Below are 20,287 nucleotides of genomic sequence, written 5' to 3' on the forward strand. Positions count from 1 at the left end.
CTGTATATATTGGAACATAGATCTAAGGAAATGACCCAGAATGTGTAACAGAGAAATAAGAGAAGTTGAGTCATGGAAAATAGGAAGACAGGGTCTAAACTATGTCTGACAGGAATTCTAAGATAAAATTAAATGAACATGGGAGACCTGATGTTACAAAAGAAAATGGCTGAGAATTTTCCAGAATTGAAAAAAAAGTCATCAATCCTAAGATTTAAGGATCACCCCAGGACCTAAATAGGACAGCTAAAAACAAATTCATATCTAAAAGAATCATTGTTAGCAAAACTGCAGAATATTAAACAGAAGCAAAATTCTTAAATGCTACTAGAGATTAAAATACACATTCCTACGAAGGAAAAACAATTATATCGACAAAGACTTATAGTCAGCATAATAGCTGATATTTACTCAGTGACTGATGTGGGATGGACATTGTTTTTTGTTTGTTTGTTTGAATTTTATTTGAGAGAGAGAGAGCTCATGTGTGGGGGAGAGGGGTCGAGTGAGAGAGAATCTTGAGAAGGCCCAGGCAGAGCTTAATCCTACAACCCTGAGATCATGACCTGAGCTGAAGTCAAGAGTCAGATGCTCAACTGACTGAGCCACCCAGGCACCCCTGGACACAGTTTTAAGTATCTGTTACTCTCTTACTTAATGTTCACAGCAGTTTGATGGGGAAGATGCTGTTGCTAACCCCATTTCACAAACAGATATGGAATAATGGATAAAAGACAATGGAATAATGTATTCAAAATGGTGAGACATAATTCTATCCAGAGGTCTCTTCATCAAGAATGAAGCTGGGGTTTGTTTATTTCTTTCCTGACAGATGCATTTAATAATCCATAAACATTTAAAGAGTTGAATAATAATACAGAATATGTGTTAAAAATAGCCACACCAGACATGTCACATTGTCATAAGTTCCTCAGAGTTATGTATGTGGTCATTTTGTGTGTGGTGAGCACAGCAGAAACTGGTAGAGCAGATAGTTTTTAACCAAATCTTGGTTTTTCAATGCCAAACCAGACTGAGTTTCAGAAGCTGCAAAATAAAATATGCAAGTTAAACTGGCACAGTGATTCCTTTCCAAATATGTCTACAGCACAAAAGATGGTCTTCTGTATCAGTAAAACAAGAGCCCTTTAAGTATTTCAAACACACAAAGAAATCCAGTACGAGGAATTGCTTATTTACTGATGGAAGAGCTAAAGAACCAAAGAGCACTATGAAGTGACCTTACGTTTAGCAAAAGCAAGGTGGCTCCCACTCACCTAGGGCTGGAGTGACAAAAGCAGGAGGTGGCTATACCAGAGTTTAGGAGTCAGGGTCACCTGGTGGGCCTGTCTAATGGGAACTGAGATCATCGAAGGGAGCGACATCCTCTAGGAACTGGAGCCACACTGGTATTGCAGCAACTCTCGGCGTTGCCACCTGAAACAGAGCCAGGAGCAGTGGGGGATATCCTGGCTTTTATCCTTCCCTAGCTCTCCAGGCTTCCAGTAGAGCGTTCCATTAGTGAAACCCATCTAGACAGACGGCAAGAGAGCACAGGAAATGTAGCATCCTGCAATGCACACAACAGGCAGAGGATGCATGGTTCTCCAACTCTTCCGTCTGCCTGAGTTCCTCCACTTCAGTTCGCTAGTCAACGTAGGCCTGAAAGCGGCAGGTACGCTTTGTGTGGCAATGACTGAGCTGACCCCTCTTTCGTGCAAAGGCAGTGCTTCTTTCCAGTCAGCGTCCTGTTCTACAAGCTCGAACTTTACTTAAGACCATCTACCTATCGAGCTTTTTTGCAATGCCTACGTCCTCTCAAAGCTACTCTGCCCAGAAGCTAATAGAGGAATGTAAAAATAGCTTTAGCGGTCTTTCAGCACGGATTTTCTTATTTGTATTCTAAGTAACTCATTTGGGCAGACCTAGAAAGCTTCTTATTTGCATTTGTTTTGCCCACAGAAAATTCACAGTTTGCCACTGCTTCATGTCATAGAAATAATCAAAATACAAATTGCTTGAACTGTAAAGACAGCAGCTCAGAAAACCTAGGATAAGGAAGAAAAATTAGGGCACGTTTTAAACATGAGTGAAAGGTGTTTTTGCCATGGCTATCTTCAACTTCTATCTGTAAAGCACAAGCAGAAAAGAATTTTGAGAATTACTTAGTTCACAGAAACTTCATCTTCTCTGAAATCTTATTTTTGACCAAGTGAACCAGAAAAGATGTCAATGTTAAATCTGTTTTTATCTAACGTAGATAACCAGAATCTATATAATTTTTCTTGAATTACAGTTAAGCAATAACTACTAGTCATCTTTATCTACCATCAAAAGAAAAGCATCTGAAAGAAGAATATGCTATTGATCAAATGAAGAGTGTTTGTTAACTTTCATTTTAAATATATAATTATCTATAATATTAAATTTTAGCCATAATATTTTTATTCATCTATTAGCTTTCATAGAGATTAATGGTTTAATGAAATATTACAGTATTAACTCTGTTGGGCATTTTTTGGTGATAGAAAGTATTTTTGGTGGTAGTGTAGTCAATTGTTAACTACTGTGTCCAGAACTGAGGTAGATTTTATAAACTGTCCTAATTTTGAAACTGAGATTGCGCCCTGTATAGGGCTCTGTGCTGACAGCATGGAGCCTGCTTGGGATTCTCTCTCTCCCTCTCTCTCTGCAACCTCCTCCACTCATGCTCGCTCTCTCTCTCTCTCTCTCTCAAAATAAATAAATAAACATTTAAAAACAAATAGAACTACCCCACAATCCAGCAATTGCACTATTAGGTATTTACCCAAAGAATACAAAAACACTAATTCAAAGGGATACATTCACCCCAATGCTTATAACGGCATTAGCTACAACAGCCAAATTATGGAAACAGCCCAAATGTCCACTGATTGATGAATGGATAAAGAAGAAATGGTGTATATATATAATACAATATTATTCAGCCATAAAAAATAATGAAATCTTGCCACTTACAACAAAGTGATGGTGTTAGACAGTATTATGCTAAGCGAAATAAGTCAGTCAGAGAAAGACAAATACCGTATGATTTCACTCATATGTGGAACTTAAGAAACAAAACGAACGGACATAAGGAAAAAAACAGAGAGGCAAACCAAGAGGCAAACTCTTAATTATAGAGAGCAATCTGATAGTTACCAGATGGGAGTTGGGAGGGCAGATAAGTTAACTAGGTGATAGAGATGAAGAAGTTCACGCGCTGGGATGAGCACCAGGTGTTGTATGTAAGTGTTAAATCACTATATTGTACACCTGAAACTAATATTACACTGTATGTTAACTGGAATTTAAATAAAAATGGAAAAAAAACAAAAAAAATTAAAAAAAACTGTTCTAACTTTTAAAAACTTTTGTGCTATCGGGGTGCCTGGGTGGCTCAGTTGGTTTAGCATCCAACTCCTGATCTCGGCTCAGGTCACAATGTCACGATTTGTGAGTTCGAGTCCTGCTGTAAGCACGGAGACTGCTTGGGATTCTCTCTCTCCTTCTCTCTCTGCCTCTCGCCTGCTTTCTCTCTAAATAAAACTTTAAAGTAAGAAATTTTTGTGCTATCAATAAGCAATTATTTCGACTCTTGAGCTGCCTATGTGTATACATTTTCTTTTTAACGTTCAGTGCATATATATAGTTAGTATCACTTGATCAGTTATGTAAGAAAGCTTTGTGGAGTGAGTGTGAGTGTATTTGTGTTTGGTATATTTCATAAGGAACATTAGCACCCTCTTCTGGATGACTCTGGAGGCTGTAATGAAAATATTCTGTCAATCTCTTCCCATTTCCTAACAATGAACAGCTTGAATTGTTCATTAAATTTGCTCCTGATTAAAGCACAACCTTTGAGTAATTTAATTACACGATATATTTCTGAAACACTGATAAGTGCTAGCATCAAAAAAAACACTTCATTGCTAAATGTTACCCACTGGGAATAAGTGTTTGGCTTACGAAAAGGAAAAAAAAAAATGCTGTTTCTACATTTCTCAGATTGAGTGTCCCCAGTGACTTTTGAATATACATAGCTATGCAAGGAGGAAGGAGCAGAAGGACAGACAAGGAGAGCAGGCTTGAGCATTCTTCTGCCAGCTGTCAGTACTTGAAGAGCAAGTTTATGCCCTCCTATGCTTTAATACCAGCCACTGACATAATGCAATAATCTTTTATTCAACTGGACTTTTAAAAAAAATCAGATACCTTTTCAATCACACTGCCTGGAATTCCCCAGATGCTTCTGTGATAGATATCGTATGAGACTGGTGATGGAGATGGGATGTACTTGCTTGATTCATTCATTCACTCACTCACTCACTCACTCACTTATTCATTCTACAAATATTTAGTGTGCATCTACTGTGTGGCAAGCACTCTTCTAGGTCCTGGAGATCTGGGGAACAGACTCCAGCTCCCGACTTCATGGAGACTACATTTCTGAGCGAAGAGAGATACAATGCAGAAGTACAAACGTGGTATGTCACATGATAATAATTTCTATGTAGGAAAATGAGACAGAGTAAGTGGAATAAGAAGTGTTGGTAGGTGGTGGGGGGCGTATTTTATACAAAGTGGTCAGAAAGTACTATTGATAAGGTGACATTTGAGCAGAGACATGAGTTAAGTGCAAGTTTAAACCTTGTGGGTATCAGAGAAACAGCAATCCAGGAGAAGGAACAGCAAATGTAAGCCCCTCTGAGGTGTGGCCCTGGATTCCTTTTAAATATTGCCAATGCTGTGTAGCAACTCAGCATGTAACACAAGTTATGAGCCTGCTTGAGCTTTGGAATTCAAAAACTTGGGTAAGATGCTACATATTAGCAATTGACAAATTACTTAAAATCTCTGAGTTTTTGTTTTCTCTGCTATAAAATGGGGATTTCTACAATTTCTTTCTTCCCAGGGATATTGTAAAAATTAAGTGAAATATTGCAGACAGGTATAGCACTGCTCCTGGCACTGTGCTTAGTTCAGGAAGTGTTAGCTCTCAAACGGGAAAATGCTTCTCAGGGACACTTGAATTTTCTGCAACATTTATGTATTAAATGGATCACAAATGTTAAACTGGAATGTTCTTCTAATAGTAGTCAAAAATCATAATGTAAGCAGAAATATTTCTTTTTCTGGGTTGTCCTGGACAAGCTGCTTTACCTTCGTGAACCTTAGGTTTTGCAAAACGAGGATATTAAATCAGTCACTGCAGTCTAAAGCCTCCAGGTCATATGAGGGCTACTCTCCCTGTTTTAAACCCCCAAATAAAATTACTTTTCATAAGGATAATGAGGGGCTAGATGTTCAGGCTTGCTTTGGGCTGAGTTATGAGGCATGGAATTCAGTGGCTGAGATCTCTGGCTATGGATTGTGACAATCTGGCCAAAGTGCTATCCCGAAAAGTTGTTCAATTTACATTTACCTGAAGAGCATTGCTTTCCTCAAACTCCTGTGTTCTTCAGATATTTTCAAGGGCTCCATTATCCAGATCTAACTCAACATCTCCACTACCAATGAGCCTCCTTCACAGGATTAATTCTCTCTCAATCCCTTCTTCCCAAATTCCATTCTTTCTCTTTCTGCCTCTTGAGGGAAAGCCCCTTTCCAAGCTCACTCTGTAAGTCAGCTAAATACGGTGAGATGAAGTGTCTGAAGACTGTGAGGGGTGACTGAAGAAGCAGAAAGCAGAGAAATGATCCCTCCAGAACCATTTCCATGGGGGAAATGAGTCCAAAAGATGTGGTGGAGAATCAGGAATCCAGTCTATTCCTCCTAAGGCGTCTTTGTCCAAGTTTGAAAAATTGTCAGAGGGTCAGGTAACGCAGGCTGCCTTACTCATCCTTAGAAATTTTAAACAGGATTAAACAGAACTGGTCAGAGCATTGAAGGAACAGCTAGCTGCCCAGAGGCAAAGTAACGTAGAGGAGGCCTTGGTGTGGCTAGCTGTTAAGTAGCAAAGTCTATTCGAGAAATTGCCCAGCTCATGTTAAAAATCTCCCTCCTTTTTCCTTGCAGAATTTATCAGAACCCCCAGAAGCTGTTAAAGCTGATTCTGGAATTTACTGGATTTTGACTCTGGGCAAGTTGTTCAGCCTTTTCTGAGCCTCCGGCTCTGTTTGTAAAATGGGGGTGGATGACAATTAGCCAGGAGAGTTGCCTGGCACACAGTATGGCTTCAGGGCATGGTAGCGATTATCAAGATAAAGGGGCAGCATGGTGGTTCTAAGGAGTTATGCATATTGTAAGGCACTTGCTAGCTGGAAGACAGTATGCTAATTTTGGTAAGATACAAGTAAGTATGAAATAAGAAATATACAAAATGGGCATGAAGAAGATCTGAAGACTGAAAAGTCAGATATTTTGGATGTTACATAATTAAGGTGTGGAAAAACTAATCATGCAGTTGGCAATCAGGCCTCATTTATTCCTCCTGAAGTTCCTACATGGCACCAAATCTACTCTAGTGGAAACTCGGAAGCAGTGACAGCACAGGACATGTGAAATGGACACTATGCAATCACCTGCATTGAGACCAAAATCCATTGTACTAATCAGTTACTGGGGTCTTTGCATAATTACACATGCTCATGGGACATTTACTGACTTTGTTAGCTCTCGTGGCTGCTAACATGTGACCCTTGGGACAAATACCATCCTGGTAAGAACTAGCTTTTTCTTTCCAGTGTGGCGATATTACAACACAGTCAGAGCATAATTATTAGCTGTGTGTTGGTGACTCAGTTTTTCATTTTCACTTTTCTTTTGTTCTTAACCCTATATAATATTTATTTGCTGTCAAATGAAGTAGAGACTGGGAAATAGTTGCATTAAATTCTATGTAATCCATTTCCCAAAACAAAAATAAACAAATATATAACTCTTAAAAAGATTCTATTTAAACCACCTGAGGATTATTTAACACAATCTTTTTCATGTCAATAAGCATTTTAGGGAACATAAGGTGCAAAGGGCTAAAACAATGTGAGAATAGGTTCAATTTCTTTTGTTTTTGGTTTTTTAATAATTTTTTTAATGTTTATTCATTTTTGAGAGACAGACCATGAGCTGGGGAGGAGCAGAGAGACAGAGGGAGACACAGAATCTGAAGCAGGCTCCAGGCTCTGAGCTGTCAGAACAGAGCCCGACACAGGGCTCAAACTCACAAATGGTGAGATCATGACCTGAGCCAAGTTGGATACTCAAGAGACTGAGCCACCCAGGCGCCCCAAACTCTCTTTGAATTAAAGGTGGAAAATCAGAAAATCAGGAAATAATACTTGCAGTTAACAGACTGAAAAAATTTAAATATGTGATAAAATCCTAGTGGCTAAAGCTATGGAGAAGCAGAACTTTTTATTTTATTTTATTTTATTTTATTTTATTTTATTTTATTTTATTTATTTTTGAGAAGTATGCACTTCTGTACAAGATTGTGGTGGTATAACCTTTCCAGAGGGGAAATGTTGTCCTATCCATCAGTATTTAAATGATACTTTCCCTTGCACTTTCTCCTGGGAATTCCAAAGCTAGGACTTTTATTGTCAATATTCTTCCATAAATTTTCAAGCTGATGGACAAAGATGGTTAATGTGGCTTATAACAACAGCAACAGCAATCAATGGAACAACAGAAATTACTACCTATATTTCACAAATAGGACATATATACATGTGATGAGATAACATTTTGTAATATTACCTGTTTTGGGGGTAAGACTGATTATCTTTTTCACCTGGTGTGGTGGGTCCCTTGCTTCAGGGGACAAATGGCACAGCAGAATGCAAATGACAAATACGTAGAGAACACTTGGCTTTTGAGTTTCAAATGCCTAGACCCTGATATTTAGAAGCTTGTGCAGTAAACAAGAGAAACCTATTTATCTGCCCTCCAAGATAAAAACTTCCTGGGTTGGGAAAAGGGAAGGAGTTACAGGAGGAGCATGTATGTGCACTAGAAAGGAGCCTTCCATTTCAGGCTGAATCCAGGGACGGTTAGTAACAAAAGCTACAGATCATTTTGCTGAGTCTAAGAGAAAAGAAAACCTGCCTCTTAGATAGAGGCCTGCATGGGACTAGAATCTACCCCCACCCCCAGCCAACTCCCATGACCACCAATTTTGACAGCATCCTGACATAGTGCTGAAAAAACAGAATAGGAAGGAATGGCTCCCAAATGCCAGCATGGTTCAGTAATCCCGTGTGTCTGAGAGTGGCGTAGACACATCAGGGAGATCCAAAGAATCTAAGGGAATTGGAGTAGGAGTCAGGGATGATCAACAGAGATCTACATGGAGCAGTGCTTGAGGACCAGGAGGAACAGAAGACATCTTAGCATCTGCCAGCACAGAATGACAATAACAAGACATCTTGTTAGATGCCATACTCATGTCTTAGGACTTCTGCTCTACATACGTCTCATGGAACTCAGATAAATGCCATGCGGAAAAACCCTGAAGTAGCAGAGATTCCGTTTTTGACCACCCATGGGAATTGAATCTTGAGATGAAATTAAGTTGAGCTAAAGAGAAATAAAGATAATTGAACGTCTTCCTTACCTTAGTTATTGGAATGAGACAGTCTCTCACTTCACATACCATGGAGTAATACGTATGGAAAATAATGAGGCAAGCAAATATGCTCCAATGTGAGATCTGCAAGATAAATTTTACATTAAAAGAGGGAAAAAACAATTTGAAAGTACGCATTCATTTGCATAAAAATGTTGTATGTGCTAAATGTTTCAAGGATATGAAAGAAATGAGTAACTGATTTCCTCTAGACACTGAGACTTTTCATTTTATACCATTTTCTAAAGATTTCTTTTAAACCAAGAGCATATATTACTGTTATAAAACATATTTATAATGCATAATAAAATATCCTTTTCATCTTTATACCATGCTTTGTGATCCATTACATTGAATTAGAATTCCATTTATGTAGCATTTATTTCAATAATTTCAGAATAACGGATGAAAATATGGGTCTTAAATATCTTTTGAGTGTGGCATAAAGCTGTCAAAGAGAACTCATTTGGTTTTCTTTTTTCAGTGACAAAGGGTGTTGCAATGTGCCTTTAAGGAAAACAACTCTTTCTCCATCGTTTCTGTAAAAGTCAACACGCAATTTTTCTCACCACAAAACTACAAAAAGTTTTTCTTAAAATGTGTTGATAATCAGAACAAGGACATATGATTTGAAGAACTGGGCGAAGTCATACATTTTCATATGCCCTAGCCTATGGTCATACATGTAGGTAATAGACACTGAACATATCACCAGAACTTAAATATGCAGAAAAGAATGGCTACCTTCAAAGTCATCCTGCAGTTATTCTAAGCCATGAAAACTATTTTGTAAGCCATTGTTTTGAATTGCTGTTAGAGCGGATAGCATATTATTTTGATTGTTGTAACAGGTGCCAAGTAATCACCATTTGAGGGTGGATTTAAATTTTAATAGCAGCTAAAGGCCATTTAGAGTCAAGTATGGTAGGACAGTTGTTCAATTGAGATAATAAATTTACAATTAAAAAACAAGTGGGGTACTATAAAATAACATGATTGTTCCACAAACTCTGAAGGAAAGAATGTCTATTCCCCCAAATAAACTCTTTTTTAAATGTTTATTTATTTATTTTGAGAGAGTGCACTCAAGTGCACACATGAGTTGGGGTGGGGGAGAGAGAGAGAGAGAGAGAGAGAGAGAGAGAGAGAGAGAGAGTCCCAAGCAGGCTCCACATTGTCACTGGGGCTCAATCTCACAAACCATGAGTTTCATGACCTGAGCTGAAATCGAAAGTCGGACTCAACCAACTGAGCCACTCAGGTGCCCTGAAACTCTTGAATGTCTGCAGCATCATTTGAACAACTGTATTGCCTTCCTACCAGGCTACTTTAAAATAATAATTTTGGTGAATGAATTTTAGCCTCTCTGTTAAAAATCAGTCTAATGACTCATGGTGGTAGCATTCTATATATCATAACTTTTCAAATATGGAACTACAGGATTTTAAAAACCAATTTAGTGGGTGCAACCAATATTAAGAATATAGAAAAGAAAATATCAGAGTTTATGATATGTAGTCAGGGAAGCACCATTTTATCAAACTTTGTTTCAGTTACGTATTTTTAGCCACACATTCGTTATTCAGTAAAAATTTATTGAGCCCCTGTTTTGTGCTAACCCAGGGCTCTAGACCAGAGTCTTGCCCTTGTTCAAATTTTGGGCCAGGTACTCCTTTATTGTGTGTATGTCTAGCAAGGAGGAGATTGTCCTTTGCATTGTAGGATATGTGGAAGCAACCTAGGTGTTATGGGCTGAACTATGTCCCCCATATTTCATGATCACTCCTCTCCAGGTGAGTTTGGCCATGAGCTTCTAGGACTTCTCACTTGCATGGGCAGCTGGGTTGGTTAGTAGAACAAGAGAGAAGCAGAAGCTTCTAGTTTCTTAAGAGTCCAGAACGTGACACAATGTATCCCATTGACAAGGTAGCCCTAAAGCTAAATTAAATAGGAGGGAACATCAGCTTCACACTTTGATGAGAAAAGTGTCAAAGAATTTGGGGGTCGTGTTTCAAAACTGCCACATCTTCAAACAACCACATGAGGTGTATTTTCTATTAATATGTCCTAATCTTACAGACAACTAAAACAAAGAGAGATTAAGTAATTTGCCCAAAGTCACATAGCTTTTACATGTTATCTTTTGGTCTTCAAAGACAAACCACAGCAATTCCGCTGTTCTGTCTCTACTTGCGATTAGCACATATGAAACTCCACATCCTTCAGGGGTGCCTTGGTGGCTCAGTCAGTTGGGCCTCCCACTCTGGATTTAGGCTCAGGTCATGATCTCACAGTTGGTGGGATCACAACCCACGTCGAGCCCGTGTCAAGCCCCACATTGGGCTCTGCACTGACAGCACAGAGCCTGTTTGGGATTCTCTCTCTCCCTCTCTCTCTGCCCCTTCCCTCCTCATGCACAAGCACACACTGTCTCTTGTTCATAAGTAAACCTAAAAACAAAAAAAAACCACTCCACATCCTTCATAATTTAGAGCCTGGAATAGCTGTTTGAGGGCAAAAGACACAGGGGTTCCATAAAATGAGAAAAATATGAATAGAGATTTTATCTGATGGTGGGCAGATTAAAAGGTGAAGGAACTCAGTAATCTGTGCAACAAATATGGAACGATTAGAAGATATGTGATCAACACGATGCTTGAATTTAAGCAAAATAATAATACATTAGAAAGTCTCTCCGGACCTGAGGTCTTTTTGAAAAAATTATTCCAAAGTTGCATATGCCCATTAAGCATGCAGCGAATCTTTGAGCTTTTACGAGGAAGTGCTCTAAGTAAAAAGTAATTTTATTAAAAGCCAAAGCAACTCCTATCAGCACATAGCAGGAGTATGCGTATTTTTTTATTGTGTCTCAGAACTGAATGCTAAATAGAGTCTAGTATTTTTTTGTAATGTAAATGTAAGTGGTACTTAGCCATTTAACACAAAACCCAGTTCTGCCCTGTAAGAAAAGCCCTTCCTCTCTAACAGAAAATATAGAAATGTTTAAAATTCAGTGGAGGGCACATTACTGGCTTATTGACCAAACAGGTATCTTCCTCCAAGGAAGACACAGGAGCTATTCAAACTCATAGATATAATTCAAATGCATTCTTAAGTATACAGTGTACAGCGGCAGTTTGGTTTCCAATGACACTCTTCAATTGAAATTTGTGCTGTTTAAAACAAAACAAAACAGGGGCGCCTGGGTGGCGCAGTCGGTTAAGCGTCCGACTTCAGCCAGGTCACGATCTCGCGGTCCGTGAGTTAGAGCCCCGCGTCAGGCTCTGGGCTGATGGCTCGGAGCCTGGAGCCTGTTTCCGATTCTGTGTCTCCCTCTCTCTCTGCCCCTCCCCCGTTCATGCTCTGTCTCTCTCTGTCCCAAAAATAAAAATAAAACGTTGAAAAAACAAAACAAAACAAAATTTCCTTTCCTTTTTAACCTGAAGAATCGGTGTAAGAACAATGATTATTTTCTAGCCAGTGATAAATACTTCTGCGTCCATGATATTCAGTATACCAGCAAGTAGAGAAGAGGACAAGGTATTTGATCACTGAACTTCTACATTCCACGTGGGCTGGGAACCTGCCTGATGCATTCACTCTTGTAACCCCACTCCCTAGTACATTTGTGTGGAGTAGACATTCAACAGACAGTTCCTGAATAAATGAGATGTTTCTTTTGCTCCAAGAAATAATATTTAGTCAGAGTGCGTGTCCACTTAATGGACTTAAATCAGATTTATCAATACTTAAAAATATATTTTACCTCACTTCCTTAATTGTTATGGAGCAGCAGGGGCATTAGAGACAACTTCTCTTAAAATTTTTAAAAAATTATTTTACTTTATTTTGAGAAAGAGACCGGACACACACATGGGTGAGGGGCAGAGAAAGAGAGAGAGAAGGAGGCAGGAAGGGAGAGAGAGAGGGAGAGAAAGAGAGAGAGAAAGAGAGAGAGAATCTTACGCAGGCTCTACGCTTGGCATGGAGCTGGACGCAAGGTTTGATCCCACGACACTGGGATCATGACCTGAGCTAAAATTAAGAGTTGGACACTCGGGGCGCCTGGGTGGCGCAGTCGGTTAAGCGTCCGACTTCAGCCAGGTCACGATCTCGCGGTCCGTGAGTTCGAGCCCCGCGTCGGGCTCTGGGCTGATGGCTCAGAGCCTGGAGCCTGTTTCCGATTCTGTGTCTCTCTCTCTCTGCCCCTCCCCCGTTCATGCTCTGTCTCTCTCTGTCCCAAAAATAAATAAACGTTGAAAAAAAAAAAAAAAAAAAAAGAGTTGGACACTCAACCAACTGAGACACCCAGGTGCCCTTAAACTTTTCTTTTCTTTTCTCTTCTAGTCTTTCTTTCTTTTTTTCTTTCTTTCTCTTTTTTTTTTTCTTTTTTTTTTTTTTCTAATGAAGAAACTGAGTCTAGAAACACGGACTCTAGCGTACAGGGCCAAAGTTCACAGATACTGCAGAGACCCAAACCAGAGCTCCCCATCCAAGTGGACACAGACTTTGCCATACTCATTTTTTTAACGTTTATTCATTTTCTGAGAGACAGAGCATGAGTGGGAAAGGGGCAGAGAGAGGGAGACACAGAATCCGAAGCAGACTCCAGGCTCTGAGCTGTCAGCACAGAGCCCGACGTGGGGCTTGAACTCACAAACTGTGAGATCACGACCTGAGCCGATGTCGGATGCTCAACTGACTGAGCCACCCAGGCGCCCCTTGCCATACTCATTATTATTTATTTTTTTTTTTAATTTTTTTTTCAACGTTTATTTATTTCTGGGACAGAGAGAGACAGAGCATGAACGGGGGAGGGGCAGAGAGAGAGGGAGACACAGAATCGGAAACAGGCTCCAGGCTCTGAGCCATCAGCCCAGAGCCCGACGCGGGGCTCGAACTCACGGACCGCGAGATCGTGACCTGGCTGAAGTCGGACGCTTAACCAACTGCGCCACCCAGGCGCCCCGCCATACTCATTATTAATGCGAAAGGAAACACAACTATATCTTACCAACTATACCAACTATATCTTATCAAGTACATGCCCATGTTCCCCCAGGTGGGGCTTGGCCCAGACAAGAGTAGAATCTATTACATAAATGTGTCCAAGCATTTGTGGTTTCTTTTTCTTTTTCTTTCTTTTCTTTCTTCTTTTTTTTTTCAGCACTATTGCCCTGTTATTTTTTTCACTACCTTTATATCACCTATCTGACAACATTCAAATGCTGAAAACAACAGGTGCCTGTTGTGTTTATTAATACAGTGCCTAGTACGTGATAGGTGCTCAATAAATTGTTAGTAGGAGGAAATAAAAAAATAAAATTATGTTACAACATCCTCCTGAGTCTCACTTGTTCAATATATTGGTTAAATCTATGCAGGTTTACCCAGGGCTGGCTTCTCCACTCAGGCCAGGGGCACAATGCCTAGGAAGCATGAAGAGGCTCATAAAAATGTTTCAGTATCCTTTAAAAATTAGAAGAAAAAATTTATATGATCCAGTCTGGATTATATTCATCTTTACGCCAATGCAGTTATAAAATACAAATTTTAGTATGTTTTTGAAAAGAAAGAGCCAGGAAGGCAAGTCGCTTAGGGCCCACAAAAGTTATACTATGGCCCCGGGCTCTCCTGGGATGCTTTAAGAGCTGATGCATGAAACTACAGACCTGCACTGAGCTCACTGAAAACCTACAGACATGAACGTGGAGCTCAATGTGTGTACCCAGCAGTTGGAGAAAGTGAGCTGGTGTCTGGCTACTTGCTGAGAAATATACTGGGTTAACTAATGGTAGAGATGTTAAAGTCAAAGATGGAAACTCTGGGGTGAGCTGCTCTCTCAAAGTTTATTGGGGAAAAGGATTCACAAGTTTTTTTCTGTGGACCACCCATAAGCCACATGTAATGGATCAGTTACATGTACATTACATGTTACATTACATGTAATGGATCCTCTTAGCCTGGTCCGCTGCCAGTTTCCTAAGAAGCTGCAAAGAGAATACGTTACCAGTGGAGGCAGGAGCACACACCTTAGGTCAATGACAGCCAGGTGAGTGGTCCCTGATAGTAGAGATCGGGAGTGTCCTTCTGAAAAAGAGAAAGTCTTCCAGGCTGAGAGGGAACGAAGCCAATTTACAACAGTATCAGTCAACTAGGAGCCTTCCTACTCACTGACACTGACCCCTCTTCATTTCTGCCAGAAACCTGTTAGCAAGGGAGAGAGGAGGAGCAAGGAAAGAGCGAGGGAAGCAATCCACAGCATCCTCCGCCATGTTGGTTTGGGCTTAGGGAAAGATTTAACTTTTACTCAGTTTTGCTACTTTGATTATTAAATGAGATTGGAAATTACAAATTTCAGAATCAAGAAAATTGTAAATAACCTATAACTTTTTGTTGAGAGAGCAATTCAAAATCATGTCTGAGGTTTCTTCCAGGGGCCTGGGGCAATCATGGGAGACAAAAAAATAAGGCAATTTGTTCAGTATCATCCATTTCAGTGGAAATATTCTCAAACAGTCAATACCTCCACAAATGGTTTCACAAATTCAGATTTCCCATCACTTGAATGTTCATTATTTCACACTGTGGAATAATCAATCTTCATATAAATAAGCAAATAAAATGAGCATAGAATTTAATTCATGATTCTATATGCCAAGTCATAAGTGAGGGCTGAGAGCTCCCACAGAGCCTTCTGAAAGAGGAAGATACTGGTCAAGGACTACATGACATGCAGGCAGCAAAAGGAGAGGCCTGGGTGATATTAAGGAAATTTCCATTTCATGTTGCAGAGTACTGATCACATCAGTCAATCTATTCTGGATACATACAACACATGTGTTTGTGATTACTTCTGTTTATATACAAATATTTGTGGAAAATATGGAAAATTTAGAGAACTTAATATCAACCTGTTTTCATATGGGGGAGTTGAATAGAACTGTTGAGGATTCAAAGTAAATGTCCCAAATATGTTATTTTTTGAAGTTTCTTCACTGTGTCAACCTAGAAATTTCTTTTTTTTTTAAATGTTTTCACCATCTGCCACATACAGTTATTACAATATTATTGACTATATTTCCTATGCTGTACTTTTCATTTCTGTGACTTATTTATTCTATAGCTGGAAGTCTGTAGCTCTTAAGCCCCTTTACCTATTTTGCCCATCCCCTACCCCACCCCTCTGGCAACCACCAGTTTGTTCTCTGTATTTAAAAGTCTGGGTTTTTTTTTAGTTTGCTTGATTTCTTTAGATTCCACATATAAATGAAATCATGTGGTATTTGTCTTTGTGTGACTTATTTCACTTAGCATATCAACCCTAGGTACTTCTCTCAATTTCTATATAATTTTAATATACAACATATTTGTGAAGGTATTTTGCAAATAATTTTAATGATAATAAATGAGAAACCATTTACATATTTAAGTATCCCACTTATCTATTTCCCCAAATATAAGCATAAATTCTGTTTTCTTAATAATCTAGGATATGATTTGCTTATGTGTTGCAGACTATGAGTTTGGAGTTCTCTCTTGTCCAGCAAGAGAGCTGACGCAGAACTGAATATGAGAGAGGCTAATGTCCAGGAGGAGACAAGAACCCCAAATAGGGGTTTCATCTCCATATTCACTGAGCTCACAACATATTACCCACGTGGTGAATGTGAAGAAAACAAGATCCTACACATGTGAATGTGGAGAAAACAATCAGACAGTAATCATTAACATGTGTGTGTGTAAGAAGCAAAGAGCCTGGGGGACATGTGGAGTTTGTGATCAAAGTACAATAGTATATTGGCGTCAGATGGGAAGTAATTTCCTGCAGGTGATATAACAAGTTACTCATGATCCCATTCTAACCCATTTGTGTAAGTAGAACCTCTTTCCCCATACCTAAAGAAATTAACTAATGATGAATTTGCTCACAAACGCTTGACCATGGAAAGGTGGGTGTGAGGTTTCGAGTTGAAATGAAAAGTCACACAACTGCTTTTAAGGTACAGAAGACTCATCTTAGAATTTATGTAACAGCCATTCCTGTCTGGTTCTTTTTTTTACTGTTACTTCCAGTGGTTATTTCTCAGAAATAAAGAAATGTTAACGTATTTATTGATGGAAACACTGGCAGGTAAGTCTTTTGTAAGACTTTTTGCAAGACTTTTGAAGATCCTGTTCACCAAAAATACCTACCCGCGGCCCTTCGAGGAACTGATGTTTTAAGCCCATCCTATCTTTTCCAGTAGCATCCCATTCAAACCTAGTTTGTTGCATTCTACATTTACAGGCCACCAAAGGGGTGCCAGACACCAGGCTTAGCAATGAATGGGCTAGAAATATGATTGATCTATATTTCCTACCTTTAAGGAGACCATTTATTTATCCAATAAGCATTTTCTGTGAGCCTATGATGTGCCACACTTCCTGTCAAAGTTGGAGATACAGGAGGCAGCCAAGATTCTGCCATGTGGAGCTTACGTAATATAGTGGGCAGGTAAACAGTGACAAGGTAAATTGGATCATAATTGTTATACAGAAGTAGAGGGTATTAAGATAGCACAGGACAAAGGCACCTAACTTAGTCTGGAATATTAGATAGGCTTCTTTGTTAACATCAGACATTACATTACAAGAAGTAGAACAAAACCAGAGAATTATAAGCTGGAAGAAACATTTTCAAAGTGAAAAGAGCACTGGGATATGAGTGGCCAGTTCTGATTGGTTTATGACTGAAGGAAGTGGAAATCTAGGCTTCCCAGAATAGATGCCACTGGAACTGAGCAATGAGGGACATTTTATTATGGTACAGTCTAAGGCAATCTAACAAACTCCAAAACATAATGGCATGAACAAAGTACTACCTTGTAACAGATCAAAGATCAGATGATGCTATCATCCTCCAGATATGACCTTCATCCTTGACTCCAAGGTGGCCACTACAGCTCTTGTCATCACATATGGATCCCACCTGGCCACAAGAAAAAAAGGACGCAGATTGGTATGTGGAGACAAGGAAAAAACCCTGTTAAAATTTAAAGTGAAAAAAGTAGGTTGTGTAATAATATACATGGTATTAACTCACTTTTATTAATGATAGCATATATGCGTCATTTGAAATAGATATAACATATACATTATATTTTTAAAATATATTCATATATATGCATATACATATATTCACATATATACTTCTATATAGAAAATTGTATATTCCTGTAAGCAATGGAAGTAGGAGGTGGGAAAAAAAAATCTTACCTTAGGTAGTTCTAGATTATTTGAAGTTTTATGTGTATTACTTTTATAAATATGTGTAACATATTATGTGTTTTCTCTTCATAAGCTCTCATGAACACAAATGCACACAAAATATACATAAAACCAAAAAAAAAAAAACATTACCTTTAATTAATCTTCATATAGAAATAAAGCCATGCAGAGAGAATTACATTTCTCTTGCTTAATTTATAGATCATGCTAAGGAAAAAGTAATCCCATATTCATTTCACTACTCGAAGAGTTGTAGAAAATTGTGTTGTTATTCTATCATTGAGTATGATGGGTTCCTGGCTAGTAAAATAAAGGCACTAAGTAATGATGGACTTTTTTTTGTTTTAACTTCAGGATGTTAACCTATGGTTGCTAGATCTATCATTTTTTTTTTTAATTAAGACTATTTTCTCTTCAGGGAAGTTTTAGGTTACAGCAAAATTGCACAGAAGGGACAGAGATTTCCTATATACTCTCTACCCCAACACAAGCATAGCTTCCTTTATTATCACCTTCCACTACCTGAATGGTAGAATTTTTACAATTGATGACATTACACTGACACACTGTAATCACCAAAAGTCCAGAGTTTACATTACAGTCATCCTTGGCACTATATATAACATAGGTTTGGACAAATGTAAAGTGACATGTATCCATCACATGATATCAAACGGAGTATTTTCACTGCTTGAAAAACCCTCTGTGTGTCACTTATTCATCCCTTACTCCACCACAATCTCTGGCAAACAATGTCATTTTTACTGTCCCCATAGTTTTGCCTTTTCTGGTAGGTCATATAGCCAGAATCATATACTGTGCTGCCTTTTCCGATTGACTTCCAATGTTTAATAGGCATTTAAGTTTCCCCCATGCCTCTTCATGGCTTGATTAATATTTTTAATCAAACATGCTCCTATCACCTCATTTGTACTTAACAACCTATAACACTATGGTAAAATAAGGAATCCTTTAAAATAAAACCTTTAGAAATCTTGAAAATAAATGGGAAAAGTGCTCTGCTCAATAATAAATGACATTGCAAAAATTACTAGTAGCGAGATGAAAACTAGTAGGACATACGAGGATTGAGAGTGTGGAATACTTGGGAATAAACTTAAGCAGGTAAAAGACTTTTACATTGAAAATTACAAAACACTGAAAGAAGTTAAAGAAGACATAAATGAATGGAAAGAAATGTGTATTTGCGTACTGGAATATTTAGTAATGTTAACAATATCCGTAGCGCCCAAGGCAATCTCCAATCAATGCAATGCCTATCAAAATCTCAATGGCAGGGTGCCTGGGTGGCTCAGTAGCCTGACTCCTGGCTATGAGTGGTTTCAGCTCCAGGTCATTGATCTCACAGTTTATGGGTTCAAGCCCTGCATTGGGCTCCATGCTGACAGTGCAGAGCCTGCTTCGGATTCTCTCTCTCTCTCCCTTTCTCTCCCTCTCTCTCTGACCCTTCCCCACTCATGTTCTCTCTCTCTCTCTCTGTCAAAACAATAAACTTTAAAAAATCCCAATAGAATTTTTCACAGAAATAGTAAAAACAATCCTAAAATTCATATGGAACCACAGAGACCTTGAATAGCCAAAATAATCTTGAGAAAGCACAAAGCTGAAGGCATCACACTTCCTGATTTCAAAATATAAAGTTACAATAATCAAAATAGTTTGCACTGACATACAGACAGATGTAGATCAATGGAACATAGAGAGCTCAGAAATAAACCCAAGCATGTATGTTTAACTGATCTTCGACAAGATTATCAAGAATACCCAATGGGGATAGGACAGTTTCTTCAGCAAATGATGTTGTGAAACCTGAATATCCACACGTGTTCTTTCCACAATTAAAAAAAAGAAGAAGAGAATGTGGATAATCGATGTATATTTTATATTTTGGATAATTAGAAGGTATAAAATTAGTCCAAGCTCTCAAGAGTTACTGGGTACAGGGCCACCTGAGTGGCTCAGTAGGTTGAGCATCCGACTTCGGCTTAAGTCATGATCTTGCAGTTCACGGGTTCAAGTCCCGCATCAGGATCTCTGCTGCCAGTGCAGAGCCTGCTTCAGATTTCCTGTCTCCCTCTCTCTCTGCACCTCCCCTGCTCATGTGCACGTGCTCTCTCTTTCTCTCTCTAAAATAAACATTAAAAAAAAAAAAGAATTATTGGCTTCACTTCCATTTAGCTGTATGAACTTGGGCAAGTCTTCAACTTATCCATGACTCAGTTCCATTATTTGCAAACTCTGGATAATACTAACTAATTTGTAGTGGTATAAGAAGCTTACCACAGTGACTGGCACATAGTACATCCTCATTAGAAATCACTTCTAAGAAAGCTGTCGATATCTGCTGACCATGATTTGGGGAAAGGATTCTTTCATTTTCTGTCTTCTTTCTCTCCCTCCCCACTC

At 38.8% G+C, this 20,287-nt stretch overlaps 2 long non-coding RNA genes across 2 annotated transcripts in view; one reads left to right on the plus strand and one right to left on the minus strand.

Annotated features, from left to right (window-relative positions):
* LOC123605813 overlaps positions 1–20,287 on the minus strand; it is an 81,483-nt gene that overhangs the window by 53,800 nt on the left and 7,396 nt on the right. The window contains exons 2-3 of the long non-coding RNA XR_006715901.1: positions 17,455–17,561; positions 8,579–8,674 (exon numbers count right to left, since the gene is read on the minus strand). This is a non-coding gene — a long non-coding RNA (uncharacterized LOC123605813). The remainder of the gene's footprint in view (positions 1–8,578; positions 8,675–17,454; positions 17,562–20,287) is intronic.
* On the plus strand, positions 469–12,642 carry LOC123605816. The gene is made up of 3 exons (XR_006715904.1): positions 469–500; positions 5,933–5,937; positions 12,535–12,642. It is a non-coding gene; the product is annotated as an uncharacterized LOC123605816 (long non-coding RNA).

This window comes from Leopardus geoffroyi, chromosome A2, assembly GCF_018350155.1.
Source record: "Leopardus geoffroyi isolate Oge1 chromosome A2, O.geoffroyi_Oge1_pat1.0, whole genome shotgun sequence".
Lineage (NCBI taxonomy): Eukaryota > Metazoa > Chordata > Mammalia > Carnivora > Felidae > Leopardus > Leopardus geoffroyi.